Source organism: Ailuropoda melanoleuca, chromosome 17 (assembly GCF_002007445.2).
Source record: "Ailuropoda melanoleuca isolate Jingjing chromosome 17, ASM200744v2, whole genome shotgun sequence".
Lineage (NCBI taxonomy): Eukaryota > Metazoa > Chordata > Mammalia > Carnivora > Ursidae > Ailuropoda > Ailuropoda melanoleuca.
Genome location: NC_048234.1, coordinates 35,153,456 through 35,177,148, shown reverse-complemented (window position 1 = coordinate 35,177,148; position 23,693 = coordinate 35,153,456). Strand labels below are relative to the sequence as shown.

The window sequence follows — 23,693 nt, the reverse complement described above, 5'->3', positions numbered from 1 at the left end:
TACACTACAAAAAACAAAAAGAGCATATGATTTTAAAATATTATGCTAATAATTTTAAAATTCAGAGGAAATAGACAAATTCCTTTTTAAAAATTATCCAAATTAAGAGAGGGAACAGAAAATGAAATTTTCTTATATCTATAATGAATCAAATATAAGTTTAAAACTTTCCTGCAAAGACTATTTTATGCCTAGAGAGATCCTTTGGAGAATTCTTAAAAACATTTAAGAAAGAAATCACACTATTGAAAATTCAGCCATCGCTTTAATGTTCCTTTGAAGGTAACACTTCTTTTTATTCTATGGATACTTTCAGGATTGCTCTTTGTCTTTGGCTTTCAGCAGATTTACTATGATATGTCTAGGTGTGATGTTCTTTGATTTTGCCCTGGTTTTGATTTATAGATATTTTTGAATCAATGGGTCTTTTAACAATTATGGATAATTCCAGGCCATGGTATTTTTAAAAAAGGCTTCTATCTCATTCTGTCTCACTTCTTCTGGACTCCAATTACACATAAGTTCAATCTTTTCACTGTGTCCCATATATCTCCTATGGTTTTTAAAGTATCTCTCTCTCATTGCTTGAATCTAGATATTTTCTACTAAGCTATCTTCTAGTTCATTATTCCTGTTTATATTTGTCTAATCAGCTATTAAATACATTAATTATAAACATTTCTATTTCATTATTTGTATAGTTTCTTAATTTGCTATGAAATTGTTTACCTTCCCCCATTCCATTTTTTTTTTTAACATGTCAGAATAATCTTCAAGTTCATGTCTGTGAGTTCTAATGCTGGATCACTTATGGATTTGTTTCTATTTTCTCTTGATTTTTGCAGCTTTGGTTATGTTTCTTGGCATGACTGGTAATTTCTGAATAAATGCTAAATGATGTATATGAATTAAGCTAGTGCTGCTGAATGATGTTATCTCCTCCAAAGAGGATTGAGGTTTCATCTGTCAGGCATATAGATTATAGGTATATGACCTTGATTCAGTAAAGACTAGTCTACTTCTGGCTTGCTATTACTCCTAGGGGGTAGGCATTCAGGATTCTACTAAATAATTTCTAGGGTGTTTATTAAAACCCTCCTCTTTAGACAATCCTAAAGCTGTGATAATCTCTGCTTGGCTCAGTTGTTGCTTTATACTTATTTTCTCAGCACCATTCCCTGTTCAAATATGGATTAGTGGTCAGAAAATGCCTTGAAGGGAAATTGCCTACAAAATGTAAATTCATCTAGAATCTTAGCCACTCATGTCCTCACTATTTTGGTTGTTCTCTAGTACTTTCAAAAAAATTTTTTTTGTTGTCTTCATTTTTATTGTTGCATTGTACCTAAATTCCAAAGTTTTTCTTATAGAACAGTGAGTCTGATACCAGCTACCCCATGATAACTGGCAGCAGAATGGTCTTTAAGATATGTTTTCATATTACCTCATTTAGACAAAACAGTATGAGCAAATCAATGCAGCTGTATGAGATATGGTTTCTGATGAAGGAATAGAAATTCAGAAATATTAATAATTCTCCCAGATTGTCAAAGCTGCAATGCCAAGTCAGTCCTAGAATCTTTGTCATTAGCTCTTAGTCACTGGCCCCATGCCAGTGTTTATCAAATGTTGATCATTGATAGACCACTCAATAGTGTTTCGGAGTAAGTGTGATCATTGCTTCTTCTGAAAAATTATCATAATAATTTGAACAACATACATAAGGCATGATATACAATACAATCACAGTTAATACATCATTTCTTATCAAAGATTAAGATGGTTTTGTTTGGCATCCTCAACAAAGATAAAAGTTTCTCTTTTACTTTAAACCATAAGTTCTATATCCATTTTTTTTTTTTTAGTATTTATATCAACTACACTAGCTATCCTTTTACAATATTATACACCATTGAGAATGCTAGCATTTGTCTGGAGACTTCTGTCAGAGAATTTGAAATATTTCTATTGTACGATGAACCAAAAATTATGGAGAGAGTTCTTTGACTATAACATTAAGCTCTCTTTCACCAATGAGGTCAGTGAACAGAATGTAAACAAAAGCTGGAGGCTTCAAAGTTTCGAGTTAGAAGATACAGCAAATGGATTATTATCAGTATTCTTTAGTTATGTTAACATCTGGAAAGCATTTGCTTATATTCTCTTCATTATCTGAGTGCAATTTTCAAATGAGGCCAATTAATCACTAACTTATTTCTGTAACAGGTGAAGCAGAGTATCAAGTATTGGAAAAGTATAAAAATAGCAGATATTGCATTTGTAACAGAGATCAGTTTTGTAATAAACATTAGTATGCTACAATTAACATTAAAAGCGATGACATTTTAGCTTTGAAGTAATAATTTGAAGCTATTAGAGAATATACTGAGTCACATCATTTAAATGAATCATTTCAAATAACAGGAAAAGATCTTTACTCGTATTACCAATTTTATGAAGATATTTTGAACTTTCATTTATTACGTCAAAGGTTCCTCTAAATAATTCCCTCCTTCAAATGCAAATTAGAGCTGTAATGATATCTTTCTATACATCCATGAGCTTGGGCAAATTTAAAAGTCTGACCATATCAAGTGCCGGTGTGAAAAAATGAACAAGAAACTCTCATACAGAGCTAATGTGAGTGAAAATTGTTTCAAGCACTTTAACACTGTCCTTTCCCATACACATCTGTGACAAAACGAAACAATATTCTGTGACCAAATAATACCAAACAATTTTACTCCTGGGTGTACACACATCCACATGTGTGTAAAGAAACATGTAAATAAAAGTTCATGACAACAATTTTTGCCACAGCTGAAAACAATTGTAATATCCATCAGGAAGTAAGGATGTTAGGATAGATAAATAACTCATGCTTGTTAATATAATGGAATTTAGTGTCATAATTGAAGTGAACTAACTAGAGCTTTGTACAACAACCTAATTGAATCTTATAAACTATCAAAAGAAATTCTTTTAAACTATGCCTTTATATAAAGTTTAAAACCAGTCAATAGTAGCCATTTTATTTATGGCTACATACAAGAATAATAGAAATACAGAGAATACCAAAGGAGAAATCATCATACATATCTAAGAGAATGAAGGAAATGTGATTGAGAAGGGTACTTCTTCAGTGTAGACAAGGTTCTATTTCTTTATTTAAGTGGTAGTTAAAAGGATGTTCACTTTCTAATGATTCATTGTACATTTATGTGTTTTGTACCTTTTCCTCTGTGTGTGTTATATTTCATCATTTTAAAAGTTATGGAAATTTTCTCTTGGGAGCTAGCATACTTCAGCATGGAAAAGAAAAATCTCATTTCCCAGACTATGCTAACAAGACATATACTGCCATCTGATTATATCCACAAATTTCCGTATTTCCTTCAACACAGAACCAAGATTAGGAGGCAGATTGCTGATCGATCACCAGCCATTCACTGTTAATAGCAATGCCTGCACATTGGCAGTTTGTCACACTTTGTATTGTGTAGCAATCCTGTTCCTTGCGGTGCACATGCATGATGCCTTGTTAAGAAAAGTACCAATACTCTTTTCCCAATGTACATCGTGCTTCAGAAAAACAATGACATTAATACTGTTCTCCACCACAAATTCTGAATGGTTAACAGAACCAAAAAAAAAAAAAAAATCACCAAACACTTCTCCTCTGTGTACACATCAGCCAAGACCTGATTCATACCTTACACATACACTTTTAACGGAAAAGCAAAATATCTCCTAGACCACACACATTACACGCCATTAATGTTCCATGATATGCAATTTTCATATGATAGGAAAGTTTTGCCAATTCTTATTATGCTTTCACTTTGAGCTCATTATTTGCTATTAACTTTGTAGCTAGTTTTTCAATTACATTGAAAAAGTATGACTTGCACCTATACCTGTTTTTGTTACAAGAAATGTAACTTCTGAATTATGCCTTTAAAGTTTTGATATCTCCATTTTCTTCAGTGATAAAAATCCAGCAATTTAAAACTGGAAAATATTTCTATAGAAAAATATCATTTTTTCGAACCAGAGGGGTACATAGTACTTACATGCAAAGTTTGATGACTTCATGCCACTATTTAACCAAGTTTTATAAAAGGCAATTTACTATACACCAGGGTCAAAATGATTGCTAGCCTTCTTAAATAAAATTTTCCATTGTTTATTTTTGAATTTCCTATTTTCACCTTTTATATCTGGCTGCTTCTAGCAGCTTTCCCCTTGTTTCAGCATATATGTAATCACATTCTACATTCACTCTGAAACCTGGTCACCAAAAATGATTATGGTGGTTGTGTATCTCTGTCTCTGCTCTATAACCAGTTTATGTTTGCATAAACTACTTGTGTATGCCATTGCTTCTTTAATAAAATTAGAAATCTGATAATAGACCCCAATAATAACAATTTTTAAAAAGGCGAATGTACCAAATACAAACAAGTAACATGCTAATAATGTGAAAATAAGTTAACCTAAGTGCATTGCACCCAATTAACTGACCGGAAGCTGAAGTCTGATCATCAGTCTTTTCAACTAGTGAGCTACATTTAAGATGCTAATGCCTTAAGAACATAGGAGACCTCAGTAAGAATTATATTTAATCTTACATTTTAAATTTGTTAAATACCTGGGAACAAAGTTTGTTTTAATTTCTTTTCCCTCTGAATGTTCTAAACTCTGCTAAAAAACCACCAGAGGACACAAATGATTTATGGACTACACTTTGAGAAACACTGCTTTGTGTCATGCTGCGATCTTCAAAACCATGAAAACCAAAACCAAAACTTTCAAAACCAAAGTAGCCAACTTTAGGAACCATGAAAGTCTAATTCCTAGCAATTCAGTTCAAAGTGGCTCATTTCTTAACTTGCTCTTTGATGAATTAAAAAAAAAAAAAAGTATTTTGGCTGTATTTGCCCAAAACAATTATGGATAGCATTTTCTAAAACTCAAATTTAGATCTCAGAGCTCCACTTTATTTTGTGCTACAGTAAGTCTTGGGCTTACAATTACCCTATGTACTAACAATACTGTCAGACAAAGGAAGTTAGTGAAGGGAACCAGCTTCCCTAAAAGGGGGAATCCCTAAAAGAGTGCGTGCTCTCTAGAGCTTTAGAGAGAGAATCATATGTGAAAACTCGAAACACTTACATCAGGAGCAAAGCTGTAAGCTGGGCAAGCCGGCTTGTGAGTTGAGATCTAGATACCAGATCTTGCTTTCCCCAAGTTTTTGATTTTTTTCAATTTTATCCCATTGCCTGAAATAAACAAAGTAAATATTATTTGGGATTCATTTATATGCTTCCTTAAAATGCAGATAGCCTGTGATGATTATGACGTTATTCATAACTTAGCACTAATTACTTTGATCACCAGGCATTCCTTCTGATGATATCAAACCCAATGTACTTTTTTTTTTTTAAGATTTTGTTTTATTTATTTGACACAGAGAGAGTCAGCAAGAGAGAGGGAACACCAGTAGGGGGAGTGGGAGCAGGAGAAGCAGGCTTCCCACTGAGCAGGGAGCCCTATGCAGGGCTAGATCCCAGGACCCTGGGATCATGACCTGAGCAGAAGGCAGACACTTAAGGACTGAGCCCCCCAGGCGCCCCCCAGCGTACTTTTTTTTTTTTTTTTAAAGATTTTATTTATTTGTTTGACAGAGAGAGCCAGCGAGAGATGGAACACAAGCAGGGGGAGTAGGAGAGGAAGAAGCAGGCTCCCAGTGGACGAGCCTGATGTGGGGCTTGATCCCAGAACGCCAGGATCACGCCCTGAGCTGAAGGCAGACGCTTAAGGACTGAGCCACCCAGGCGCCCCTCCCCCAATGTACTTTTAAATGAAATATTCTCTATTTGCCAAAGTGATGAGCATCTCATTGCATGTCTTGTCTGCCCCCACTTCCCTGAGAATATCTTGATGAAACATGGAAATAGGATAATCATACATTGCTGGGGGTAGGGGAACGTCATCTAATGAGAAAGGATGGCCAGAGGAATTAACTGTTTATTTTTTTCTAATTGGAAAACCCAGGTGACCTCATTCCCTACGGATATCTTTTAGGGAACATGAACAGATTTTGAAACTATATCCCAGCTGAGGGAAAAAAACCCCAACAAACCAACAATTGAGTGAATGAAAACATGGTTTCAAGATTTCACAAGAAACGATAGAGTCAAATCAATCAGTAAGAACTCTCCTTGCAAGAATAGCTCAATTAAGAAAGATGGAATGAACCAGCCTGGTGGGACTCCCTTACTCCTCATTAGCTCACAGGAATCCCTGGCACTCGGCTTCCTTCTTTTGTTAGTTTCAGCCACAACTTCAGTATAGAACTGTTTAAAGTTACCTCCATGTTGGGCATCTCTCTCACTCTAGTGGTGCAGTATGGAAATTAGAGAAGCTGGCACAGTGGTTCTGTGGCTGTGACTGAGACAAATTAAAATAGCGAAGGCAATGTCTTGCCTCTGATTTATTACTTCCTGAAAGCTGTAATACAGAATGCACCCCTCTCCCACCTTTGCTGCTTGAAGAAGGATTGAAAAAAAAAAAAAAAAGACAAAGATACAAATTTTTCATGAAGTTTTTCAGTTTCTTGGGAAAATGTGACCGTGTGTGTGCGTGTGTGCGTATGTTCTGCCTAGCCTTAGTTATTTATTTGGAATTTCATAGTTCCTTCTAAAGTCTTTGTTAAAAGCGTGTATACAAACACAGGTTGGTAAAACTGAGCTCTCAATTTAGTTCAACAAATTCCTACTCAATGTGCTTGTATTCTCCTAGGCAGTTGGATGTGTTAGGAATGAGCATTGTTGCCAACAACTTGAACAATGACCTGGCATAACATCACGTATCTGCCGGACTAGCTCAGATCCAAGTGACACAAAGGAAACTAGGCTGAAGTATGGGGCTTGCTATGCAAAAATAAATCCTGCTGAAGGAAAACAAAAGGGAAACATTAAGACCTTCAGAACAGCCAGTTTTTCTATGGGGACAGGGTAAAAATCTCAACTTGTTAGTGAAAAGATTTTTCTCCCCTGACAGGAAGGAAACGGTCTGCTGTCCCGTTTTGTGAGGCATACCGTGAGCTTAGTGGAAAAAGCATGGGTTCTTTTTGTCATGAATTACACTAACCAACCTCAATCAAATTAGGAAACCACAAATGAGAGGAATTAACTTATAAGTGAGAGGGTCACCCCTTTATACAAAGAAATGATCTCTTATACGAAGGTTTCAGTTTGGAAGACTCATTCAAACAGAAAGCTTGGCCCACCCTGTGGGTACTGTTTTGTTTGACTGATTTAAATGCAGTCAGAGAGGTACAATGTCATAACTTTCCCTCTAGACAAACAGGTTCTTTATGCCACTGTTTCAGTCCAGGGAGCCAAATAATACCTTTTTTATTGCAGTATTTTTAGACATTGGATACATCTGGAAAAATATTCAAGCAGATAATTAGATTGCATTAGCAATGTGTCTGTTGTGGTTTCCCTGATCTCAGAGAAGGCAGCCCTTTATGAAGCACTTGGCCGCAGTCTCCACGAAATCTACTGTGTAAATTGGCCCACACTAAAGCATGTGGAAAACATTTTTTGGCTGAAACTCGAAACCATTCATGTGGCTTTGAGACTGGGAAGCTCAGGCTGCCAACATCAATAGAACTTTGTACTACAAACCCAAATGGTCATTTAGACATGTGTACTTCTATGCTCACAAATGCACTGAGGTCAAATATTTTTTAATCTTGGGAATTTTTCCTCTTTATACAGCCTCATATTTCATGCAGGAAATGAGACTGAGTACAACAAACACAAATCATTGAGACTGACAGAGCATATTGGGTTCAAAACCCAAGCCTTGACTCTAATTGCTCTCCAAAGGCCCCTGGCTCAAGGTAACTGTTGATTTAGTTCAGCTGTTTTCAATCAGCACTGTAAGGTCTCGCTAAGACAAACTGGTAAGGCCGCGTTACATTTGTACCCCGGATCCCTTGGGTCTAAGTATAACACAGTTAGCATTTTAAAAGATTGCGTTTGTCTGTATGCTGCAGGCAGTAATTACAAGCAGGCAAATCTTTTGTGAAAGATGGTGTGACCTTCCTTATGGTGAAAGAGTGATGACGGCTTCTAGTGGAGGAAAAATAATGTTTCCATTCAGAGTTCAGAGAGGAGGCCCGCCTCTTTTCAAATGGTTGCCAAACTTGACAGCCAGTTTGTTGTTGTGTTGTGGTGAATATCAAAGGAATTTATTGCTTGAGGGGGCCAATTTCTTGGTATTACTTAACTGTTGAAGGATTTTCAACAGCATACAATCCTGGACTCACAGACAAGCGATCGCTAAGCTACACCAAAATGCTCTCCATCAGGCGTCCTTGCTTCGTCTACCCTTTGCTTTTCCGCGCAGCCTCCTAGGAGTAGTGAAGAGTTTGAAGATCTGAACGTGTATTTTTCTGCTTGGACTAATGTTCTCAATCTGTTGCTGACTTTGAAGTTGTAGAATGGGCTTTAAAATGAATATATTGGACTATCTGGCTGTGGGCTTGGATTTGCATATGGGAATCAAGTGCAAATGTCTGGTCTAGACTAAAAGACTGAGATTAAGGGACAGACTGTGTTGCTAATAGTGCCCAGGAGAGCTCGGTTCCATATGCAGTTAATAGCTTCCCAAGGACCAAGAGACTGTAGGGAGACCAAAGAATTATTATTATTTCAATAAGTTTCTGGTTACAAATTCATACCTTAATTCTGTGTGTGGGTGTGTGTGTGTGTGTGGGTATGCACACACATAATACATGGCTTTTTCAGCCCCTGGCAGAGTGCTATGTCCTCAGTAGGTGCTAAATAAATATTCATTGAGTGACTGACATTGATGGAACAAATGCAATATATGTATACATATAAAATACGGATGACTTGTTTGAGAAGACTGTATACCTCTCTTTTGTAAATCATATAAACCGCCCAAGGAATCTCAACTTTTAAAAAAGAAGTCATTTTGTCAATTATACCTCAAATTAAAGATTAAGATAAATGCAAATATAAAAAATTTAAATATATAAAACAAAAGAGAGAGCAAAGAACAAATTTTATTAAAAAGTATTCAATTGGGGCGCCTGGGTGGCACAGCGGTTAAACGTCTGCCTTCGGCCCAGGGCGTGATCCCGGCGTTGTGGGATCAAGCCCCACATAAGGCTCTTCCTCTATGAGCCTGCTTCTTCCTCTCCCACTCCCCCTGCTTGTGTTCCCTCTCTCGCTGGCTGTCTCTATCCCTGTCAAATAAATAAATAAAATCTTTAAAAAAAAAATAAATAAAAATAAAAAAAATAAAAAGTATTCAATTAAATATTGGCTCATCAAGTTAATTAAAATCTATTTAAAGAAAAATTGAATTCATAATCAATTTTTCAGGACTATTCTTTGATAAGCAGTACATGTATATGTACATGTATACATTTGAGTACATGTGTTTATGCCTGTGATGTGTGAATGTATTTACCTAGAGATGTTTTTATATTCATTGCCTTTTTTTGAGGTCAAATGATTCCTCCCAGGGCATATATCTATGTGGTAGTGTACACCTCCACGTACACGTAGACCCACTCGTGTGCATGTGTTGTGTGTGTGTGTGTTTCCACAGTTTCCAACAATCCAGTTGGACTTTCTATTGTAACTATTCTGCTGTGGCTATTGAATTTTTCAGAATTCTGTTAGTGAGACAAATACTCCTTTATTGTCTTCAATTGCAAGCAGGAAACTTTTAGGAAGTTATATTTAATGCTTTTATCCAGAAGAGTAATAAATAACAGCTTAAATTAAATTAATTTTTCCAAAAGCATTTGTTGCAGTTTACAAATGTGTTTACAGCACAAAGAGCATTGCACACTGAGAAAAGCTGAAGGACTGAAATACATTTATATTTTTTCTAGGTAAGAAATAATAATAACCCTTCATGTATGATGCCTTGAACTACCCCAGTGTTAGATTCCAAAGTAAACTGGCTCAAAATCACATAAGTAACTAGGCTCTAAAGTAAAGCTCCTGAAAGTGGTGGTTACTAGGTAGAGTGCAAAAGCCACTACCATTTTCTCTAATGCATCCAAAATGGCTGAAGGTGATTGTAGAACTCTGACCTACATTGCTTTCAGAAGCAGCAATTACGGAAACCACATCTAAGGCCATTCTTTCAAGTGTGGAATCATGGGATCCTGTCTTGGGAGAAAAAATTAGGAATGGAGGTTTCGTACCCCCTACATATTGGGTTAATACACAGGCAGGTATGGGTTTAAATTCTGGTGCCGTTGCTGACCCGTTATCTAACTTTGAACAAGTCACTGACTTCTCTGAGGATCGTTAGGAACATTAAATAAGATAATACACAAGGCCCTTGGAACACGGGAAGCACTTGATGTACCATGTTTCCTGTATTCTATAATATTCATTCTTCTTACTTTAATATTTCTGAAAACAAGAGTACCTTATAATTGACACAGTTTAAATGTTTTATTCTTTCTTTTCCTGAAAAACTGATTATATTGATATGTCCTAAAATTGTGTAATTATATTAGTTCCATCCATCTTGCTTCTCCCCTCCCCACCACTCCCATGCCTGCGTCTTCGGTTCCTAATGGACAGCATAGTGTGGTGGTCAAGTGCTCAGGCTTTGGAAGAAGTGATCTCTGTTTGCTTCCCACCTCCACCACTTACTAGCTGTTGATTTGGGGCAATTTCTTTAAACTTTTTAAGCCACGGGTTCCTCATTGACAAAAGAAAGCTTGTGATATGAAACTCAAAAAGTTATCCTAAGAATTTTAAAGTGTTAGCACAGTACGTGGCATGGAAGAAACACGTAATACAGGTTTGTTAGCAATTTTTACTATCGGGCCTGGCTTGTAAGGACAACAGATGACAATGTTTGGCAGTGTATTCAGAATACTTCCTTGGTTTCTGGATCATCTCATAAGGATATTTGCCAATCAGAGTACAAACTTCACTGATTAGGCTCTAATTGAAGTTATATTTCCATTTATTCTCCAATTTATAATTACCCAGAGCCCCCACTTGCACATTGCCTACCAGTTCTCAGAGTTACCACTGCTGTTTCTTTGATATTCAGAATCAGGACTCTCATGTCCTTTGGTTTATGTCCTCTAATTCTGCTCTCATTGTCCCCTTGTGACAGGACCACCCCTATGCTGGATATAGATAGCCTTTAAGAGTGTCTGTTTCTGCTCTACCATTGTGTCATTAGAGAGGTTGCTGCAAACCTCCATTTAACTTCACTGTCCCATGTATGAAGTATGCTCTTTCCTTAATTCTCCACAGTATCTTTAAATCTAGATTGTAAGATTTTAAATGATTTCATTAAACAGCAAGGATGATGGAAAGGAAATATTCTAGTTCATCCAAAGGGTCACTTCCTTTCTAGCCTATAATTTCTTCCCACCCAGTAGAGATCAGTTCACCCATTTTACCAGGAATATTTTGAGTACCTAGGCTTTAGAGTCCAAGACCATCCATGTCATTCATATTCCAGACCCAGTAATGATCTATTCCCAGTTGACTGATGGTAATGACTGACCATTCCCATGACATAAAACTCCACCTGTGCCAAATGAAGTGTGGTCTTGCCTTATGGCCCCAGTAAAACATCGACATAGAGCAACATAGTTCAACATCAATATGTTCCAGATTATTTTATCTTAAGTATCATAAGAGCAACCCAAGCTAGGCTAGAAACCCAAAACTTTTAAACAGTCTGCCTTCCAAGCAAGACATAAAAATCACATCAGCAGCATCTTCCTCTGGTGCTTACCTGTCTCATCTCCTATAATTATCTGCTCAACAAAGAACAAAACCAACTCTACAAAAAATAGCACTATAAATTTATAGGGGCCAAGAGATAGTTCTCCACAGTAGACATGCTTTCACATCTCCTCCCTTCCCTTTCCTTCCCACTGCCGTGCCCTAAAATAGCAAGGAAATTTCATACTCTTGACTCCAGCTCAGCCATATGCAACGATTTCTACTACTGAATGAAGTGCAGAGTTTCTCAGCTAACACCTCATGTTATCCTGTAAGGAATGGTATCTGTTTGCCTTTACTTGTGGTTCATGTGTAAACATGGCTCTACTGTGCTGGCATTTGCCATGCTATGATGTGAGACCTGTGGTCATTTTCACAAACAACATAGCTCCACAAAACCACCTTGGGGCTGTTGACAAGTCCACAAAACTACTACTCTTGCTTTTCCACCCCTTTTCTTTCTTTTTTTTTGGGCTGGGGGAGGGGAGGGGATGGCAAGCAATTATTTTGCTTCCCTGAGTCCAAACTCATGCCTTCAGCTTGAGGACCTATTATTAATAGTGTCTCTACTCCATAAATAAGGTTTTTCTTGTTTATGGAGAGATTTCCTTCTTTATTTTCATGATTGATACTTGTCATTTACTCAAAACATAGTTTGTTCCATAACTAGGCATCATGGCACTGAAATAGGGACATGGAACCTGGAGAACTGAGTTTTGGGAAGTCTTAGACAAGAACAGTGGGAGTATAATAAGTCACACTGCTTCAATTTCCTCCACCACAAAATGGGCTGGAAACTCCTTGTTGTGCCAATATTTTCTGACTGATACCTGAAGTTCCATTATCCATAGAAGGGAAATCTGCTCTTCCCTCAATTCCCTTTGCTTTTGTCTGTGAGGCTCACTCTTTACAACTTGAACTTCATAAAGCAAAAGTTGGAGCTCTGTAAAGCAAGTGGGCTGCAGGTGAGCCTTGCTTCCTCATCTAGGGGACAGCCATCACAGTTGAAGTCAGTAAGCTCAGGGACTGTAAACTCCAAAGGCCAGTAGATTGCTTTGTAATTGACACCACAGCGTTCATTGGTAGAAGAATTAAAGGTATTTTTCCTCGTTAATTTTAGGAAAGTCACTGATATTTGTGCGGCTAACTTCTCTTGATCTGCCAGGGGCTATTAGGCTACCTACAAAAAACATAGCCAAGCTAAAAACATCGAAAGGCTCCCTAACCCTAAACTTCTTTTTCCTTCTGTATTCTCCATAAAAAGCAATGGTTCTGAATCCTGAAAAAACACCATCCACCATTCTCCAGAAATTCTGATTTCAATTGTTCTGGGGTGCATCCCTAGCATTGGCTTTTGTTTTTTATTTTTTAAAGTTTCAAGGTAATTCTAATTATAGCTGTGGTTGAGAACCACTGCTCTGGAACTTCCCCACTCTCCTTTTTCTATCTTACAATGCTGTGTGTTTCCTACATGCAGCACCATGGGAAGGTGGGGGTGTACCCCCATCTCCTTAGGGTCTAGAATATAGGAGATACACAGTAAAAGTTTATGAAAGGAAGATATGAATGAGGAAACAAAGGGTAAAAAGAATAAACAGTAGACAAGAAGAGGGTGAGGAGAATGGGATGGGTAGGAAGGAATGATAACAATTCGTCTCTTGCAAGCCTTAGGCCTATAACTCTTTCTACCCTTAAATTTTTTTCCATGACAGAGCACCTCAGAGTTATCTTGCCACTACTTTAAAAAAAAAAAAAATCTGCTTTCATTCTGGAATTCCTGTCTAAATGGGCCCAATGTAATTTTTTTAGACGTTGCCATGGGGAATAATATTTTTCTTCTTCTGAAAGGTTGAAGGGAAGACAATGACCGAATGAGAGAATGAAAAGCTGCACAACTGGGTGGCTTTCTGATTATTCTAGGACCTCATATATCCACACCCTGACTGCAATGTGAAGCCCTGCTTTTTGAAAAGACACATTTGACTGTGTTGGAAAGAACAGCTCAGCAGTAAAATCAGTGGTATATCTACCCAAATTGTATATTTTAAATTGATAACCCTCCTCTGAGAATAATTTCTATTATGTCAAATGCACCCAGAGTAAAGACTTATTCATTTATGACCTGGATTGGCTAGACATGTTCTCATTAAATTGGATTGCATTTAGTATATGTGGGAAGGGCAGGTCTAAGTGGTTAAAGGGTGCTTTTCATCATGAAAGAACATATTTTAGAGGACCACAGTTGCTGGAAACTATGAAAATTTGATTCCATTCAAGAGGAAAATAATCATGAATACAACGAAATGTTGAACAATCATGATAAGCAGGTTTCTTTGTCTCCTGCTGTGTATGACAGGATCAGAGAGAGTCCTAGGTTATGGTGATTTGAGCAAGGACCCTGAATTATCTGTACCACTCTACTGGCAGTGGTCATTAGCTCAGGCTGGCCCAGCAAGGGCTGAGGAGCAGGTCACACAAATGGCAGTACAGAATAATGGCTAGGAGCACAGGGTTTGAGGTCAATCATTCCTGTGTTAGTATTCTTTCTCTACCTCTTACTAGTTGAGCCTCCACTGAAAGAAAGAGAGAGAGAGAGAGAGAATGAGCAAGCATCGAGCTGGGCTGAACTAAGAAAGGCTTCTGTCTTAATGGTAGTAGGCCTAACATAATTTTAGGAAATCTTTTCATATCAGAGGCAAACTCCTGTGACTATTATTAAACTTCCAGTAATTACTGAAAACTATGTGGAAAGTAAGTTATAGTTCATAAGAACTATATATGAAGATATAGTTCATAAAATGCTGATTATTTATCCAGTAATCAAAGTATATATTCTACTGAGAAAAACACTCAGGAAGTCATATATAGCAACAGCAGATGCTGCCCACAGCAGCGAGTTTCTGGAAATTATCTGACCGTGTAAGAGTCGTATAGCAGCATAATCACAAGAATATTGTTTCATTAAAGTGCAGCTCCTGAATGCTTTGCCATGGATAAATTTCATCTTTGTTTATACAATATCTTCCCACTCAACTTGTGTGGGACACTGCCCCAAATTTTGGATTAGAAAGAAACGAGTTCTAATTCCAACTCTGCCCTCTGCAGAGTTGATGTTGAAAAAGTTCTTTACTTCATATGTTCTTTAATTTGGGGGTCTGTCCCAGGAAGTAGACAGAGAGTTGGATTTGAAGGTGTCTCTTAAGCCTCAAGAGTCCTTCTGATTTGTCATAGGATTTTTTGCTCCCTGAAAGGTTTATAAAAATATTTGTTTTTCAAAGCAAAGATCACAATTACTTAAAAGAATTTGCAAGGCTCACAGCTGAACAATCACATTAACAGAATGGCAGGTTAACCTTGTCTAGGCTTAATTATGAAGTCAGTGAGAGTCCATAATTGTTGGAGAATTTGTGAAGCTGAAAATCCTAAATTTAAGCTTCATACACTGTTTCATAACAGATGGCAAGTTAAGGTTATATCATAATCAAAAATCATTCACCTTTGAAGGAACTAACATAGTGGAGAATTATTGCCAACATAATCCAGAAACATGATAGCTCATTCTTTAAGGTTCTCCCCCCAACTATTTCTGGTTAACATTTTAAGAATGAGTATACATTTAAATGCAAAGATGTCATCTTCTATTAAATATTCAACTGCCATTTGCCAGTAATCAAATCTTCATGCTCAAATAATCTTTATTAAGTGCTAATGTGTGCAGTGTGGTATAGATGCTATATAAAGTTTTTAAAAATTGGTGCAAACATAGATGTTCATATGAATAGACAAGCAAGCATAAAATTCTTCAACAAAGAGAAAGGTGGCAATGCCAGGCAAGAACCCAAGCTAATAAATGAATAAAAAGTATGGTAAAAATGTTTAACAAGTTCCTCCTTGTAAAGCTTTCTTGCATGACACATACATGTTTTTAGGTTATATATATGGGCACGTTTTACCACTTCTCTCTTAGGATGTTCTCCCTGTTGAGAATTTTTAGCAGCTGCTTTTTACTAAAGACCTTGAGAGAGTTTTACTGCCCTTTCATCATACATAAGCTTTAGTGCTCAGATTTTTATGACATTGGGTAGGTAAGTAACTCTTTGGGAATAATGGTCATATAAGTTCTCTTTGAAAAAGAACTACCGACTGATTTTTGTCCTCTGCCTGTTCATAATTATTTTGAACCCCTCTAATTAATGTAATTATCACACTCATGCATTTACATATTCATGCATTAATCCATTCATTAATTCTTACACTCATTTAACAAATAATCCCTATCCTAACTGCCAAAGCTCCACTTTAGAAAATTCTTGCTCTCTGCTTTCAAAAAGTCAATCTTGGGGGTGGTATGGGACTGGTTGTTGTTAGACCAGAGGAAAGGCCACCTAAATGTCTTTGGTGAGACTACAGTCTCACCAAACAGCCAAAATGAGCTGTGTATTAGCCAACAAAATATGCTCTTTCTACAGCATGCCCAAAATAGAATCAACTAAGGGTAATTAAACCCAGAAGAGTTCTTTGGTACACTTCATATGTTCGAAAAAACCATTGTTTTCCTACCATACTGCCCCAGGCTTTCCTCAGCTGACAGGAGGGATCTTATTACTTCACAGTAGAGTAGACACCATGCTTCATGTTGAAGGAGCATCAGAATTTGGCTGCTGTCAGAATCATCTGGGGGAAATCAAATTGTCAAAAATACAAATCCATAAACATTCCTGCTTGATATTCTGATGTAGTTGATCTGGAGTGAGGCTTAGGAATCCATTTTTTAACACAGGTCCCAGGTAATTACAGTTATTAGCTAGATTTGGGGAAATAGCCCTAAATAACTTGAGGATTTATGGTAATTTATACATATAACATGAAAAGGTAGGGGGAGGGTGTATAATTCTTTAACACAGTGCTTTTATAAAACTTCAGTTTAATTCCAAACCCCTAAGGCCTTAAATTAAAGGCCTTAAAGTTATGGGGAATAACTTTTAAATGCAATGGAAAATACAGGACATTTTATTTTATAATATTCAAGATTTTTCCTATCCAAAGTGTCTCTTCTCTCCTAACCTAGGTTTCCTTTTTAAAATAATTCCACCATGAGTCTTTTAACTATTTTACATGGCTAATTAAATGTTACACGAAATAATTTATTTGAGGAAGATCCTAATACTTATCAAGATATGTGCCATCATTTCCTAATGCACTTGCAGATACCCCTTCACCTCTCAACCTCCGGTCTAGTGGGCCAACTCTCTACAAGCCCCGTTACCACATCACACCCTATGCTTTAGTGGGCAGGCCTCATCTTGGAGCTGGTCAAGCTAGGCCTTATACTCACGTCCTAAGAATTGAACTTTCCTATCCTGGCTTGGTCAGATAGACAGTAATAGGGTGGTGCTCTACTAAACAGATCTTTAATAAAACTATAGCAGTTTTTAGAATCTTTTTGCCTTTGTGAGGTCACTTAAGAAGCAAGAGGAACAAGGGCACATATTACCCTATGTTTTAAGTCTACAATAAGAACTGAGAGTCAGTCCTTTGTGTCTCAACCTGTTTCAGAGGCCATTCTGCCACAAAGGGGACTTAACATGAGTTCTCCCATCCTCGCTTTCTTCTGCTGCAAAATGCCACCTTTCCTCTGACCCTCAACCAATGAATGCCTCAGGGAGATTCCACCATATCTCATTTTCAGTTATTGAGTCACAATGAGGATTCTGACTCCATTTTTTGATGTTTGATGCTGATAACTTAAGCCTTGTCTTCACTCTTCCCTTTCTGCCCCACATCTGGCTGAACTGATAAGGAACCCTAGGTACTTTCTCCTTTGGCACTCCGAAGGGAGATTAATATCACACAAGCCCCAACATACACACATGTGGGCCCACCCCCACTCCCAACTACAGTAAAAACTCAGGCCAGTCTCCTTTTCTGGCTCCCTCAAGGAATTCTGAACCTCAATAATGTAAGTAATACATGTTTCCATCCTTCTTGATGTTTGTGTGTTTGGTGTCATCACTCAACATCACAAGGTGGCTCAACCTGGAACCCCAAGTCGCTATGTGGAACAGGATCCCTCACCAACTGTGAAAGACATAGAGTGTGCACAAGAAATAAATCCTTTACTTTAAGCCACCGAGATTTGGAGGTTAATTGGTCACCACAGCAAAACCTACCTTCCTATCCATCTAGCATTCTATCTAGGCAAATATTTATATATAATTATTTTGTATATGGATATTTATGATATAAATTTATGTAAATATATACATATTATCTTTAGTTATGTGTTCCATATATGGTAGGAATAAGTTATTATATATGTTATATAAATAATAACTGAATGTTTTATACAATAAATAATACATTCAGTATTATATAAAATATAATACAGTACACTAATATAATCATTATTAGAATAATTAAATAACTTAAAATAAGCACTGTCTTAAATCAGTACTATCATGAGTTAGAAAGTAAGTAAATTAGTAATTAGTACATGATTGTCACAGCCATTGCAAAACAGACATCAGAGCACGCACAGAAAAGTGACTCACTATATGATTAATTCATAAATGATACACAAGACAATTTTTAAAACCTGGAAAAGAGAGACATGTAGAAAACGAAGATGATAACACATCACATCCACCACATCTCTCTGTAAGATACAGCCCAAAGTGTAAAAGTCTCAGGGAGCTGCCCTCCTCTTTGTGGTAGATTGGGGCCCAGAAGTTGTGTGAAATTCAGTATTCTGATCTAAACATGTGGATCTGCAGATAAGAAGTAACAAGAGAACAAGACTCTGTTCTGGTGAAGTGGCCCTAAACAGCTAGAAAGGAGACACCAAAGTTAGTTGTCAGTCTAAGGCACCTACAGGGCAGCGAGAACACAGCTGTAGTTTAATACAGTAAATTGTGTTTACAATGAGGAGCTTGCCTCCTGCAGAAGGCTGGAATCCTGTTTAATAATTTGTGTTTAAAAAGGCATCAAATTAGAGAATATATTTTATTAAAATGCACACTGAAACAGTCACTCCAAAAAAGATTAGTGCTGAAGGAGCTGTACAACATTTCACTTTTGTTCTTACAGCTCTGACTCCACTCTCCCCTCCACATGTGGGGAATATAGCCATGTTTCTCAAGAACTGGAAGGTACGAAACATCACCCCTTCCTATCCCTGCCCCATTCACCTTTAAGCTCTAGAGTAGTGAATAACCATTTACCAATAAGACCATTGGAATAGCATTCATTTCAATATGGTTTCCTTCACGAAGTTACCTGAAGGTAACTTGAAAGAGCTGTGAAGGGTCTGAGATTTTCCTATTTGCAAGCTAACAAGCTATCCTGCCAATTTCGTGGATGAGGGCAGAAGACCCAAAACTCCTGGGTCATAGATGAAGGGCAGTTTATAACTCACAGCAACAGCAGTAGCCAGAGTATTGGCATTTTTGCAGTAGTTCCACAAAGCCCAATTCCCACAGGGTGATGTGAAGAAAGCAAGAAGATACCTGTAAATGCAGAGGGTTGCATTACAAGAGAGGACCCAGAGCTTAGGGAACTTGAATCTTTTATAATGAGCACTAGGCATGCCTTCCCTTTATTCCAGAGGGAGACATCAGCTTTATTATATTGGACAAGAAGTTTGCCTGCCCTTTACTCCTGAGGGAGACACTACCTCTATCTACTAAGACTCTTCTATATATAATATCCTTGAAAAGACAGCCTGAAACAAAGGGCAGGAAATGGCTCACTCATAAGATGCTCAGAAACACAACAGATGCGTACAGAATTGTCTTCCAAATGTTGCTGAGAAAAATATAAAATCTAAAAAGTCTTTGGAAACAATAGATAATACAGAGACCTGTGGGTTGTGCTTCAGTTAAGCATCCCAGGCCACAAACCAAATGATGACATTTGAGGCCTGCTGAATGCTGGTCTGCCATAGTGATTGGAACCTAAGCACCCTGGACAAAGAATAAGAAAGAAGTTTAATGCCCTCCTCTACTACCCAACTCCATGCACATAAAGAATAGAATATAACTTTTTTGAAAACTGCTATATCCTCAAATTCCTAAACAGTGCCCAGCATATAAGAGGCACTCAATATTTACTAATGAATGGATGAATGAGGTGACCTCATTACTTTTCAAGGATATTGGCAGTAACATACATTTTTCTGATTAAATCATGATAGAAGTAAGTTCATCTGACTAAATCAGGATGTATGTGAAATACAGCTTGGAAGTACCATGTTTCTATATAGCTCTTCAGAGTTTAAAAAGAGTGAATTCTTGGGGCGCCTGAGTGGCTCAGTCGTTAAGCATCTGCCTTTGGCTCAGGTCATGATCCCAGCGTTCTGGAATCGAGCCCCGCATTCAGCTCCCTGATCAGCGGGAGGCCTGCTTCTCCCTCTCCCACTCCCCTTACTTGTGTTGCCTCTCTCTCTGTCAATAAATAAAATCTTTAAAAAAAAATTGAATTCTTTGAATACATATAATTTTCCTTGAAGGTGTATGCATTTGATTTCCTTTAATCCAAATAATGAAAGTTCACTGTATTCTTGCTGTGTTTATGAACAGATGGAAATAAGCAGTGGAAAGGGGTGAATATGGAAGAGGATGGACAAAACCAGTGTCATCTGTGTGAGATTAAAGAAGTGAGTCATTGAGGTTACAGACAAGTAGGTAAGTTTCAAGTATACATAACACCTCTCTGAAGAAATAAAAGATGACCATGGGGAAGTAAAGGGCACAATAAAGAAAAGACAGTTCCCTAAACTGCCATTGGGTGGTTCCACGGTCCCAAGAGCCTGGTTATCCTATAGAATGCTCTGAATGAGGAGGAGGGGCAGTTCTTAAGCCTGAGAGGAGGTTGACACCACTAGGAGGAAAAACTCAATTCCCTTTTATACAGAATGTATTCTCTTGTATTCTCACCTCAGCTAATTCCCTCACAGCTGGTTAAGAGATGCCAACTTACTGCCAAATCAGGAAATACCAACTCAGGATTTACTGTTTGTGATTTATCACAGTTTCCCAGGAGCCAACTGTAGGAATAGTGTATAACAACATGCCACTAAGTGAGGAGCAAATGGAAAAGGAAGAGACTCCTTAAAATCAATAATGAGGCTTTATTTTTGTTGTGTTGTTTGCTTTGAATTAAGATCAATATATCTTAAAAAAAATGGGGCGCCTGGGTAGCACAGCGGTTAAGCGTCTGCCTTCGGCTCAGGGCGTGATCCCGGTGTTATGGGATCGAGCCCCACATCAGGCTCCTCTGCTGTGAGCCTGCTTCTTCCTCTCCCACTCCCCCTGCTTGTGTTCCCTNCCCCCTGCTTGTGTTCCCTCTCTCGCTGGCTGTCTCTATCTCTGTCAAATAAATAAATAAAATCGTTAAAAAAATATATATATATCTAAAAAAAGAAGATAAGTACTTGAATAGGTGTCTTCTACAACTGTAGGCAGAAAATACTGCTGCATTTTGGCAGAGTCAATCTCAAGTTCTAAAATCTATATTCATTTAATATCATGAAGAGTAGTTGAAGCTTATCATCTAAAATATGAAGTTATAGGGCTGCCTGGGTGGTTCAGTTGGTTCAGTGTTCAACTCTTGGTTTCGGCTCGGGTCATGATCTCACAGGTTGTGGGATGGACCCCTGTATTGGGCTCCGTGCTCATCAGGGAGTTTGCTTGAAAGATTCTCTCCCTCTGACCTTCCCCCCACTCATGGGTGTGTGTGTGTGTGTGTGTCTGTGTGTCTGTGTGTCTGTGTGTCTGTGTGTGGCATGTCCCCAAAAGTATTATGCAGTTTAAGCTTCCCTAACTTCAGAAAAGTAACTGCTACAGACTTACCCCCAAGATCATTTGAAGGTTTGATTATATTTATTTTATACTGATTTTACTTTTGGGAATATTTAATAATGAATTATTGATTTTTATTGAGTCAGCCTCTCTGATTAAAGATGCTAGAGGCTAAAACAAAAAACTAAAATGTGCTATGCAACATGTACAAAACTAAATAAGAAAGAACTTTAAGTTCTATATCTGGGCTCATATAAGGAAAAAACATTCTATAGAAAAGATGGATTTGAGAACATATGTGATCCTGAGTGTAAATGTCAGGGTACAAGCAAAAATTCCAGGTAGTTTTGCAGACTTTCAAGACAGTGGAACTGGTAAGACCCAAGTCAAGGTCTCCAGACAGTAAAGGGGGACCCAGGTAATATATGGGTTATAGGGGGAACAAGCAGAACATTTCATTAAGGTAAGCATATATGATATGACAGAAAGGTGTAGGAAAATAGGATGGCAGAGCAGCACAGAGAGACCTGAAGGACCCAGGAGTGGTCTTCTGGGCTAGTGGGTGGGGGAGGGGCTGTGGACACACCCTCTTCAATTGTTACCCCTGCCACTCAGAAATCCTCTGGGACTCTTCAGTGCTCTGTGATGTAAGCCTGGGGAGGATATATATTCAGCACCTCCACGCTAAGAGCTCAGTTGCCTACGAGCAGCTTTGCAATTCAGACAATGGAGTTCAAAGACTGGAATGTTCTCTCATTTCTGAATGCTCTTATTGAAGCATGTCTGAGCTTTGACTCAACATGCTTGAAGACTGACCCCAACTTCACCTTCCTGTGTGGGTTGGGATTGTTCCTCCTCTTCCTGTGCTACCTGATGGGAATTCCATTTCCAGCTTGGAAAACCAAACCCAGCCAAAACGTAAGGAATCCTGGGGGAGCCCTCAACATAGATTTTGGTTTCCATTTCTAATCCCAAATTTTATTAATTTATTTAAAATATTTTATTTATCTAAGAGAAAGCAAGAGAGCACAAGTAGGGGAGAGGGGCAGAGGGAGAGCTGAGCAGGGAATCTAATGTGGGGCTGGATCCCAAGACCCTGGAATCATGACCTGAGCCAAAGGCAGACACTTAACCAACTGAGCCACCCAGGAACCCTTAATCCCAAATTTTAAAATGAGTTTGGTAGGGTCAGAGAAACACCTAAAATGGAAGTCTTAAGAGAACAGACATTCGCTACTCTGGAAGAAGAGAACTGGTAAGGGTAAGGGTTAAGGAAGGACTAAGGTTTCCACTTGAAACTCAGTCTATCTGCATATGGTAGCAGGTCTTGGGTAAAATCCCAAACACAGGGATTCTGCAGTCCTGGATTGGGTTATTTAGAGAACATGGGATCTGTGTAAGAGAACAAAGTTTCCCAGCACTAGATCATGAGTCACATTCCCATGTCAAGCATCACTCGATCAAGCCTTCCTTCCTGTTGGGGTGGTCAGGAGAATAGTGTTGAGCCTCTGGGAAGAGACTGGGGTCTGAGGTATGTCCTAAGATACAGGGTCCTACCCGAGGGAGCACAGATGTGACTGTCAGGCTTCAATTTCTATGTCCTCATTGAACAAAGGACTTCTGAGAATATCAACTGTGGGCCTCACAGACAAAACCCTCCTTTGTGTTTTTCAAAGAAGTAAGTATTGACAACATTTTATCACCTTAAAAATTGATAAAAGCAGGAAACACAAAGTTCTCCATTTCTGACGGAAGAGTAAGAGATGAGTCTCAACCAGTCATTCTTTTATTTTCGTTCTAGNGTCATTCTTTTATTTTTGTTCTAGCGTCGGGGCAGAGCCAAGAGGAGGAGGAAAGGTGGGACTCTGAAAGGTAAGGTTCTGCCTATTTCACCTGAGCTCTCCAAGGGTGACCCTTCCTGTCCTTTCCATGAGGGCCCAGGGCCATGATCTCTGAGGATGTCACCTGCTAGATACAATCCCTCTTAGAAAACGGAGGCCTCGGAGAAGGGTTTTGTGCTCTTTCCATGAGCCTCTCCTCTGAGGCAGTCAGAGCACAAAACCCTTCTCAGATT

The 23,693-nt window shown here is 38.1% G+C and overlaps 1 long non-coding RNA gene across 1 annotated transcript in view; it reads left to right on the top strand.

The window, feature by feature from the left end:
* The window catches only part of LOC117797018, a 76,201-nt gene extending 52,559 nt beyond the window's left edge, over nucleotides 1-23,642 (top strand). Inside the window, exons 3-4 of the long non-coding RNA XR_004621830.1 lie at nucleotides 20,399-20,503; nucleotides 23,446-23,642. This is a non-coding gene — a long non-coding RNA (uncharacterized LOC117797018). The remainder of the gene's footprint in view (nucleotides 1-20,398; nucleotides 20,504-23,445) is intronic.
* The last annotated feature ends 51 nt before the right edge of the window (nucleotides 23,643-23,693 follow it).